This window comes from Plutella xylostella, chromosome 9 (genome assembly GCF_932276165.1).
Source record: "Plutella xylostella chromosome 9, ilPluXylo3.1, whole genome shotgun sequence".
Classification (NCBI taxonomy): Eukaryota; Metazoa; Arthropoda; class Insecta; order Lepidoptera; family Plutellidae; genus Plutella; species Plutella xylostella.
The window spans coordinates 4432069-4443324 of record NC_063989.1 but is presented as its reverse complement, the minus strand read 5'-3'; the positions used below and the strand labels follow the sequence as shown (position 1 = coordinate 4443324).

General features: G+C 35.1%; 1 long non-coding RNA gene across 1 annotated transcript; it reads left to right on the top strand.

Annotated features, from left to right (window-relative positions):
- Nucleotides 1-8688: 8688 nt before the first annotated feature.
- Nucleotides 8689-10411, top strand: LOC105391013. The gene is made up of 2 exons (XR_960921.3): nt 8689-9798; nt 10230-10411. It is a non-coding gene; the product is annotated as an uncharacterized LOC105391013 (long non-coding RNA).
- The last annotated feature ends 845 nt before the right edge of the window (nt 10412-11256 follow it).

Below are 11256 nucleotides of genomic sequence, written 5' to 3'. Positions count from 1 at the left end.
CTTATTCAAAAGTAGATCTCGGTTATAATACCTTACATAAAAACTAAATTGAGCAGTGTCAATAAAAACCATAAGTACCTAAAGTCTGTTTTTAAATCTCAGATACTAAATTGACCGATCCAATACAGTTCATCAACATTCAATTGTCCCGCCAATATAACGATACGTTACTTGATCGCGGGACAATCGACTGTTGATGAACCGTTCAGAATCTGTCAATTTATTATCTGACATAAAAAAACACTCTTTACTCTATATAAATAATGAGGTACATTAAACATACCTATGTTTATAATATTGGTATTTCCTTTTCCTTCCACCGGATGTAATCAAATCTGTTATGATCTCGCGAGAGGTCAATACTTTCAAAACATCACAGTGACGTCAATTCGCGGTGCTAATTATTTCAACTATTTACAGGTAAATAGAGAAAGCTGTTACACACGTTCTAATACAATTCATGAGTTTATTATTCACATTATAATATTTAGGCAATTACCTATCTTCTATTAATAAAAATAATACGAATGATTTAATATTTTACGAGAATTCAAAACATAATAATTAGCAAAGCTATAATGGAAACAGGAGGAATGAGCGAGTCCTACTGTAAAAGAGGTAGGAGAAAACTATGAAAACTTGTAACTGCAATAGGTACATTTTCATTAATTAATATTTATTATTTGCTCGCATGCCAGCATCTGTTCTTTAGACCAGATGTTGGAATAATTTGTCAGACTGCAATATTTCATAGTTTATTTAACAAAGTAAATACACATTAAAAAAAAAAAAAAAATACACATTTAAGTACAATAGTAGTAGGTACCTATCTAGTTCATTCGGCATAAGAAATTGTGGTTATTTCTAGCTTGCTTCAGGGCTTTGAATATTTATGTGGCAGCTGTTAGGTTTGCACACAATTCTCGACGCTACGCTACACTAGGGGCGTATGTATATGTATTTTTTACTATACACAAATACAAATCTACATAAATTATTTCATTAGCAATCAGGTAGTAAAAATATCTGAACATAACTACAATAGAATATGTTGGTATTATTGCTTATTTAATCACTCGCGGGCAATGAAAAAGTTCTAGCGAGAAAAGCACCAAATTACGCCTAAGCGGAAATAGCCGTTTGCAATATTGAACTAAATTTAACACAAGAATATTACTAACTAAAGGTAAACATTTTGTTAATATTTACTATTAAATGTTTTAAAAAAATTTGCTATTCAGTGACGAACTGTTTCTTTGCTCGTGAGTGTAGAAAGAATATTCATAGAAAATTTCATGATGTGAACAAAAGTTAAGTGAAATGGGATTTTAATTCAAAGTAATTTATTTGATCATTATGTGTGTAAGTTGAGACTGGTATAGTAGTTATCGGTATACTATACGTACATAGTGTGAATTTTTAACAGGGCATTATCATTGACAGAGCTATCTACCAGCTATACTAGTTATTATTCTGTGGCCGTACTAAGGAACTCAAATTATGAGACCAACACAAAAATCGCATGAAAAAATATTAAAATTATACCTACATGCTGAAGTGGTTTTTTTCCGATCGATGGCAAGACCTTTGCGCCAAAAATACAAAATCAACGTACCTTTTACGTTTATGCTATTGTTCATTGAAATAATGTATTCGGCATTCGACACACCTCTTTCAAACTACCAAAAATCATTGTTTTTAACTTACCTATGTATGGGTAGGTACTATGTTTTTTACATAGAATAACGCGGGCTATTTCTCAACCTATACCTATTATAAAGTCTACGCGAGTCTAGTACGTGAGCTTCGCTTTGCCTTTCAAGCTTTTCGTGCGCGAATGGAATCATTGTGTTGTGTTGAATTAGGCAGGAACTATCTGTTGCCCCTCAGCTCAGGGTAGAGCTGTAATAGCCAACAGTAGCATGTTGCCAGCAGAAAAGGACAACATAAAATAAATAAAAAAACATTACCCTCCTCCTTCGGCAGTCGGGTAAATATCCTAATTCACAATCTGCATCTACTCACGACTATTTTTCATGTTGTGATGTGGCTGATGATATGACGAGAGAGAGGTTATCGCCAAATAAAGACGTGATATCTTCATTTATTAGAACTATTTATAACTCAGTTTCACCTATTGACACTTGTCATCATTTTTGCAAAACGCAATAGTTAACTGGGAACGCATACGTTCTATATTTTTTTTTTAATTAACCGTCTTTTAAAAACGCCACGCCGCTTATTACTGACGTCAAAAAGCCAATGTCAGTTTAGTAGAATTGAATGTCAAGGACGAGGAAATCGAGAATAGATAGACCCTCAGAACCGGCAAAGGAGATGAACTTCTCTGAAAATGTATTAGTTTTTCAATTATTTAACAATTATCCTGATGGTTTAGGTAGATTAAATATTTTTTAAATAAAATCATAACATCACTAAGTACCAACATAATTGAATTTAACAAAATTGAAATTTATATGAAAAATCAGCCTTTAAGTAATTATAAGTAATTTGATGCAAGGTAATAAAACTAAAAAGTACATTTTACGTGAACTAAATCAACACACAGAACCGGGAGAGGAGATAAACCCAATTGTTTTTTAATGTGTTAATCTGTTAAGTTCTTGCCAGCATTCTATGCAACATTGATTAAACCATTTTTGTACAAGATAGGTATTTTGATTAGTTTTACTTTATGTTAAATACGGCAATTCGCGAGTTTGACCTCAATAGGTTTTTCCATAAACATCTTTTTTTTTCGTATTATTAAGGAGCCAACTAAATGTACTTTTTGACGTCAACTGCTTTATATAACTTTGATATAACGATTTAACGACACCCAAATGCATAAATTATAATTATCATTCACGTCACAAATAACATACTTAACAAAATCGGACCCATCATAAATGCGAAGAAAAAGTCATCTTCAAAATTAGACTGATTTCTTTTCATCACCTATATTTCTAGTAATCAACCGTATTTTTTTACATTACGTCATTTCATACAAAATGATTCCAAACGGGTTGTATGTGCGTCAATGCGACCCATCCACTAAAGTAAGTCCCCTGCACCACAGGTTTATCTGTCGAATATAGTATCTAATCCCTAACATGACGGTCCAAAAATGTATACACTGTATTAACTTGAAAGGACAATGCTAATGAACATGGTAAGTTTTCTGTGATCCATGACAGTGACCTCTAAAGTGACCCCCTTAACGGTTACTGACTGTACAATTTCGGTTAACATTGTTCTCACCTTGATTTCCTGCAAAATTCCTTTCACATAATTATAGTTTTACAAACATTAAGTATAATATTTTCTTGAGAAAATTAACTTACCTACCTAATCCGGATACTACGTATATACAAACTTGGACTTAGGTACGCATAAGTACAGTTATCCTGTCTAGTAATATAAAGTCAATGTATTCTGTAAAAGTACTCTTGGTACGAATTGTATACTCCATATTGGAAAAGTGGCAAAAGTAGTAAGTGCATTTTACCACTTTCGAACGTCTTGTTTTCATAATATTATAAATTCAAGCCCAGATTCTTTTATGTACCCTATGGTTAAAACGGAAAAATTCGGACAAAAACGTGACAGAAGTTAAAAAATTCCCACGATGTTTCACTGAATGAGCCATTTGAGAATTCTGTATTAAAGTAACCAACTTTATTACTTCTATGGTGCCTGCTTACTTTGATGACGTCAACTAAGTGGAAGAAGAAAAAAAGGTATTTAGGCCAACCCACTGATACCCGCGTCAGTCAACCAGTATGCTAATGGGCTGATGATAACCTGTTTTTCCTTTTTTTCCATCGTTTGAGAAACAAAATCTTAGTGCACACAGAAATAAATGTGAACGTTCCATTGAGTTGTAATACCTAAGTACTTAAACTTGAGTACTTACTTTTTTTAACTAAATGAAAAGTTTCCAAATAACAATGAACAATCAAGTAGTTAGTGTCACCACTACCGCATGATCGTCATTCGTTATCCGGTTTCTATTATCATCGGCCAATAATCGTTTACTAACTCAGCATAAATATATTTCTCTATCTGCTGTACACAGAATATCCAGACACTTTTTTAGGTTCCTTATTGCTATCATTAAATAAATATGCTTTTCCCATTATTTTTGATACTTAAAGATAGGTAAGATAGGTAGGAATATTTTTGATACTACTTGCCTAAAATTATGATGTCCCATAATATTTTAACAACAGATCGAGATGATCTCTATAATTTAAAACAGAGAAGCGTCTGTAACAGTGTGTGGGACTCCCCTTATAAGTGTATAACTAGAACCTGTATTAGGAGAGGTCCGCTAGCTTCTAATCTACCTACCTATCTGTCTATACGCTTGTCTTGTCCATGTCTGAGACAATTGGACCAATCAGAGAGCGCCGTTTCCCGGACACGAGCTGAGCTTAGTATCGTTTACGCAGTCACGTGGAGAGCCATGCGCGCACGCAACTGACCCCATCTCGGTACCAAACGGGTATGGATACCAAATTTTGGCCAGCAACAACATATTATTGTAAATTAAAACAACGTTTGAATCATTCTACCTACATGATGCCCCTAAAGGGTAAGGATATTCGATGATCAATAGAGGTATTTATAAAGAGAAGTAAACTTGTCTTCGTTTTATTTAAGTACATAATGTATTTAGTTTGTATTATTGTTATGATAGTAGTCACACACAAACATCATGTCTCTCATCACTGCCACTTCTGCTGCAAATTGCAAGACTGTGCCGTTTACTTTGTACACCATTAATTAATTCACAGAATTAATATATCTCATTACTTTAGTTAGGACCTTTGATCAGTACATAATTATTAAAACAAACATGGGACTGGTATCGGGTATTACCTGGATACAAGTTAGTTAGGTACATCGAGTTTAAGTGAAGCATTTATAGTTAATCGTTCAGCGTAATTCTACATTATGTATTCTGCATTATGTATTTCTTCCAACGCGTGCAATGGTGACCCGTGAGGCCTATTATAAGGTACATGTCAAGAACAGACTTATGAGGAAACGCCTACAATAGCATTTCCCACAATTTGTATCACGAGTGCCAATTATTTGCTATTAACTGTATTATATTGAAGACCTTTTAACGTACAAACGATCGGTGTTTAATGCATAAATAGCTTTTATCCCTTTTTATATTATTATCTCTCTCCGTCAAGACATTTTAAACCTTCATATTACCTATCTTATATATTATTAAAAGACAAAGACCAGATACAAAACATATTAGAAGCTCAATATATCTACTGCAGTGAAACCTAAGACTTCACTCTTCTACCAACTTCTTCTTAGAGTGTCTCCGTGGTGAGGTGATTAGCCAGTCAGAGTAGCTTCAGTCGCTTATTGTCCAGGGTACGCCGCTGCTGACTGCCGAGGGACCTACGTCACTCGGAGAAGCTCTTTTTGATGCATCCCAGCTTTCAGAGCCAACTACTGGCCACGTATACATGACACGTGTACACATGCACCTCCCGTTAGCCCCGTGTCCACTGGACTTGCCACGTGAAACACGAAGTGGTCCACTAGCAAAGGTCAACTGTCTAAGCATGCCTTAATTATTTCCCTTGAAGGCGCAGGTGCAAATGCAATTATAAAGACATAATTGTGATTTTAATTGTATTAATTTCTATAATTTTTCCTTAAATATAGCACGTGCGGCTAACGAACGGACGGTGCTAACATGTGACATTAGTGTAGTAGATAGGGTAGGTTTAAAAAAATTGAGCCCGGTAGGTAAATTGGCGTTAAATAATTTACGGAGCCGAAACATGGACGCTCACTAAAGCCAACATGCACAAAATAAAAGTCCCACAAAGGGCTATGGAGCGCGCCATGCTCGGCATCTCTCTTGTGGATCGTATGCCCAATGTCGAAATTCGACGTAAAACTCGTGTGGATGACGTGGGTAGCCGAATCACAAGATTAAAGTGGAGATGGGCAGGACACTTGGTTAGGAGGGACGACGGCAGGTGGACTGGGGCAGTCACAGAGTGGTGGCCAAGAACTGGCAAACGAGGAATAGGCAGACCGCCGGCCCGATGGTCTGATGACATTGTTAAGGTGGCCGGTAGACACTGGACTAGACTCGCACAGGACCGGAAGAGATGGCGTGATAAGGAAGAGGCTTATACCCAGCAGTGGGCAGATACGGGCTGATAATGATGATGATGAATTAAATTAAGACCTTCATTCTAAATTAATAATGATACGATAAGACGAACAGTTGTTTATTTTTTGTGGTTGGGCAAGCCACTTTGTTAATTAGCGTTGTGTACCAAAATACGTCCTCCTTTAATGAAATGCCTGGGGCAGATTAATAGTCAAGTTAGGTACTCGTAGGTACCATTGAGAAGTCGGTGCTGGCCCCATTTCATTATAGTGTAGCGGCTGCATTTGTCGTGGAAACTGAATAACTCAAAAACTGTTAGTTAGAGGGTGGAACGTGGCGAAGAACTGAGCTCTGCTCATAATAAATTTGTCAGGATAGCGGCTTTTCAAAAAGTCCTATGTTCCAATGGACGAATCCTATTTTAATGTTAATTTTATTTACACTTAAGAGCAATGAAAAAGTTCCAGTGACATATGGAACGTCAATGGCTGGTGGAACGTTTTCATTGCTCGTGAGTGTATATTTGACCATTCGTCGAAGATACGTTTCCTAACAATTTGCTTTCTTTCAGGGGTAAAATACAATTGGAACTTAACATACACAATTAACACATTATACACATGACAGTCTCATAGCTAAAAGCGATCTCTTCCAGATAACCTTTAGATCCGAGAGTATTTTTTTTTTGGAAAGTACCTAACATTTGTAGTTTTATTTCTGTTAATATTTTGAATAGGTATGCATAAATATATGGGCCAGCACCCTGTAGGTAAGTATATTAAATTACTCATCATATTGATCATTCATAAAATTGCGTAGGTAGCCTGGGAATCAAAGCCACTAAAGTAAATAAATAACATAAATACATGAACAATTCAATTATTAGCTTATTTGATTAGTATTTACGTAGGGTAACGTAACGTACCTAGGGACATTTTCGACTACCCCAACTTTGAATGAAGCTATCGCAGGGTACATTTAAGATATTAATGTGAAATTTTCTTTATTCGGTGGGATATATAATCTATTATCACTAGTATTTGTGCTAAAGCTTTAGTGTGGCCAGATTTGATTAAATTAAGATAAAAGTAAAAATGCTTGTTTTGACCCAAGGTACGTTACACGTTTGTACCTTGGGACACTGTTTCCTATAGCTTTGTACTATGGAAAATGCAAACTTCTAAATAACGCCTTATATCTCTGTTCTTATTGATTTACTGCATTTCTCTTCTGTCTAGTTTCACTCTGGCACTAATAAGAACAGAGATAAAAGGCGTTATTTAGATGTTTGCATTTTCCATAGTACAAAGCCATAGGAAACAGTGTCCCAAGGTACAAATTTAATCGTGTCCCAAGGTACAAAAAAGCAATATTTAACCAAAATTTAAATATCTTTATTTTTAATTAATAGGAATCTTTTAGATAATTGCCATGTCATAAAATTAAATAACTGAAAAGTTATACGTGACATCCATGTCTTTATTTTGAGCATGTTTCAATGAGATAAAGCAACACAAAAAACTATACAAAAGCTACTTTTGACTCCAAAAAACTTCATATTGTCTTCACCACACACTCGATGCTGGTATGATCACGAGACTCACTAGTTTTGCCAAGCGAGTAAAATACTATGCCTAGGGTAGAATTTTAATGTGTTTATTTAGCCGGTTTTTAAAATACAATCAATGTCCCGAGGTACAAGCGTCCCAAGGTACGTTACGTTACCCTAAATGTTCAATTGATTTTCAATTGCCTGAAATTTTATACCAGTTCGGTATCAGAATGAAATAATTATATGTATAAATAGGAATATATTATTTGTTTTACACTCTAGCTATTACAAGATCAATAAATACAATATTTACTCAGCATTTACGTAAGTACATTCTTTGTTAGTACAGAAATTTAATTATTTTTAATTTAAGAGTAATAGTGAAATAGATTCATTTAAAGGTCGTTAGGTTATGAATATTATGATTACGAGTTAATGAACTCTATCATTTAATGAGTAAAAGTAACATTATTAATGTAAAAAAACTCATTAACATAGTTATCACTTAACAGAACTGGTATTGTTTATGCGTCATTGTTATAATGACAACAATTCACAACATACTAATAAATCGTTTATTAATAAACCGATTTATTATCTACCTCAATACTACGATGCGAACAAAAATACCAAAATATTTTAGGTAAGAATATTATTCTCGGTTTAACATCCTCATAACTACTATGAGGATATTCATCTGAAATTATTGGTTTATTACTTACCAAAAGCTTAAAAATAACGAAGGAGGTATCCAATCAAACAAAAGAATAGCGTTGTCAATCAAAATTTGTTTTTGAACTCTCCTCGAACATACCTTTAGCCATAATAATAGCTAATTTGCGCTACCATAAGTTATAATGGTTATTATTTTAAGAGGGTGTAGCTTAAGCAATGAATGTAACTTCGAAGTAAGTATATTTATTTATTTAAATAAATATGATTCCTGTTTTTCCTTTTTGATTCCTGGATTAACTACGTGATTATATGAAATTATATGAACGCACTTCGTATTATTCGTATATTTTTAAAATAAAATAAACTCTATTTCAGGAAAGTACCTTTTTTTAGTATTCTTCTAGGTTCTTCCCCTAGGTACCCTGTAAGTACCTATTTACTTTAAGTAGGTACATTTTGTAAATACCACTCTATACCTATTGTGTTTGTTCAGACATTATTATGTTTTCAAAAAGTTTATGTATCTACGCATTATCTGTTAGCGAATTAAATTATAATTAGTTATGAAACTCGATAACCGCATTTCCTCTGCAGACGTGACGTTAGCAAGTATAAATTGAGATTCACCTCTGACCCACTGACTATCATTCCACCGTCTTCCGATCTCACTGTAGGTATAAACTTTGACTGGTATGTTTATTATGAAAACGGCCAAACGAAGAGTGTCATCATTTCATAAATATGATTAACATATAATATTTAAAAATAACAGCTTAACTCTCCTATTATTATTCACCGTTGCGGTTTCAACACGCATCCGCGAAAATCGGAGATGCGTAAAACAAATCCTCAAAAATAATCAACATGTTGTTCGCTAGGGTGCAATTACTCTATGGATTCCCCAAAGCTACGTCAAGACGCCGCCGCTCAATTAACGTAATTATTTTATTAGAAGTCGTGTCAACGCGTAATGGACACACGCCGATCTGACGTTAATCTTGTTGTGATCGCGGCGCATGCGCATTTGTCGCTCATATAAATAGCGCGCGCGCCCGCCCCACCTCATAACGTGCTCGGCATTCGTAGTGAACGTTTCTAAGTGACACCAAGTTGTGAAGTGAAAACTCATCATGTTTACCAATCCGTTTGAGAGAAAACACTCGGCCTTGAGGCAGACGCTGGACAGGTTCCTGGGGCCGGAGTCCAGGCTCAGCTTCAAGTGGAAGCGAGGGTCTTCGAAGATCGGCAGCAGGGGAAATGTCTCCGGCAGCTCGTCTTCCGTCTACTCCATCAACTCCACGCAGTCAGCCTCCACCATCAGCACCAAGAGCTACGAGAAGAGATAAGGCTGCAGCCGCTTCATGATTGATTCATGACAGTGATTATTTTATGGATTCACGAGCCTCAGTAAACGGTGGGTTTTCTTTTTAAATCATTTATCTACTTGTAGGCAAACTATTGATTTTCGCTAGTTATCATGAATTCTTCAATTCAATGTAGAATTCCTAGTAATATTTGTATAAGTTTACCTATACAATTCATTAACAGTGAGGTACAAATAATTTAGAGTTTCAAACATACCTCTTCCTCCCATAGTAGCATCACATAAAACATTTTAACTTATACATAACTGATAATTATTAGTTAGGTACGCTGTTAAATTAATAAATCCAATTAGATACCTGCTAAAATTCAAAGCCTTGACATTGCCGGCCGTTGATGGCCAGAGAGACCCCACCACATTCTTGGAAGCCAAACGTTCTAAACCAGTCCCGATTTAATGCAAATGCCAGTTTTTTGTGTTAGACAGCAAGTGTATAACGTGTTTTTTTTTTCTATCAACAGATTGAGCTCGTGGGATCAGACTGCGGAACCAGTTCAATGACGTCAAAGGCAGCGCCGGTTGAGGAGTGCCGGAGCGTGGCAGCGGTCCGACTTTCAGTGAAGAGGATGGAAGAGAGATGTGAAAACTGATGATTAATGTGTGAAGACAGTGTTCAATAAAACCTTTTATTTGTTATCAAGAATTTGCTCGTTTCATTCTACTCATAGTTTGCATAACATTAAATGAAAATAGTGGCTTGTGATTAGGTTTTAATTAGTTTGGCCAAAAGCCCGTAAAGTACTCAATTAAAAGTCCCAAAGGAAAGGTTTAACTGCTGGAGTTTCAGATTGCCGTATAATTGCACTTGCACATTAATATTATGGTTGCAGACAGATTAATTAGGTAATACTTAGGTCGATGGCCTTTTGATCAACTCAATGTCAAATACCTACTAATACTATACAATACTTATTTTTCCTTTCAAGGATGTATTTTTATTATCATAATAAGTATTTGTCCAAAGTTATCAAAAAGGGTTAGGAAGTTCTTTGGTCTATAAGTTATGTACTTCATAATTATAAAGCCTATTTTGCTGAAGATTACATTTTATATCTTATATTTATTACTAAACTTACATCCGTAATGTACCCATGTTAATATGTCTTTGGTTTGTAAAACGGTCATAGAATTTCACTCAGTCAAGTATATTTACAGTGCACAAGCCTAATGCATTTGGCCAAACTCATTTAGCATTAAAAGCTCTGGCTTCATATAAATAATTACTCCAACCTCCGCCTAAGTAAGTAAGTAAGTACTTTATAATCTTTTGACTTAGCCCTGCGTTAGGCTCATTTTCAGAATTGCTTAATTAGAAGTTAGACTCTATACTAACACGCAGTTAAATCATTGTAAGTGCCTACCTATACCCCAAACGAGGGGTGCAATAAGTTCACGAGTGTGCTGTATCAGTAGCTAATTAAATAGTTTAGGGGCCCAGTTCACATTTTATACTTATTCTAAAAATATAAGCCTATTTTCAAACTAAAG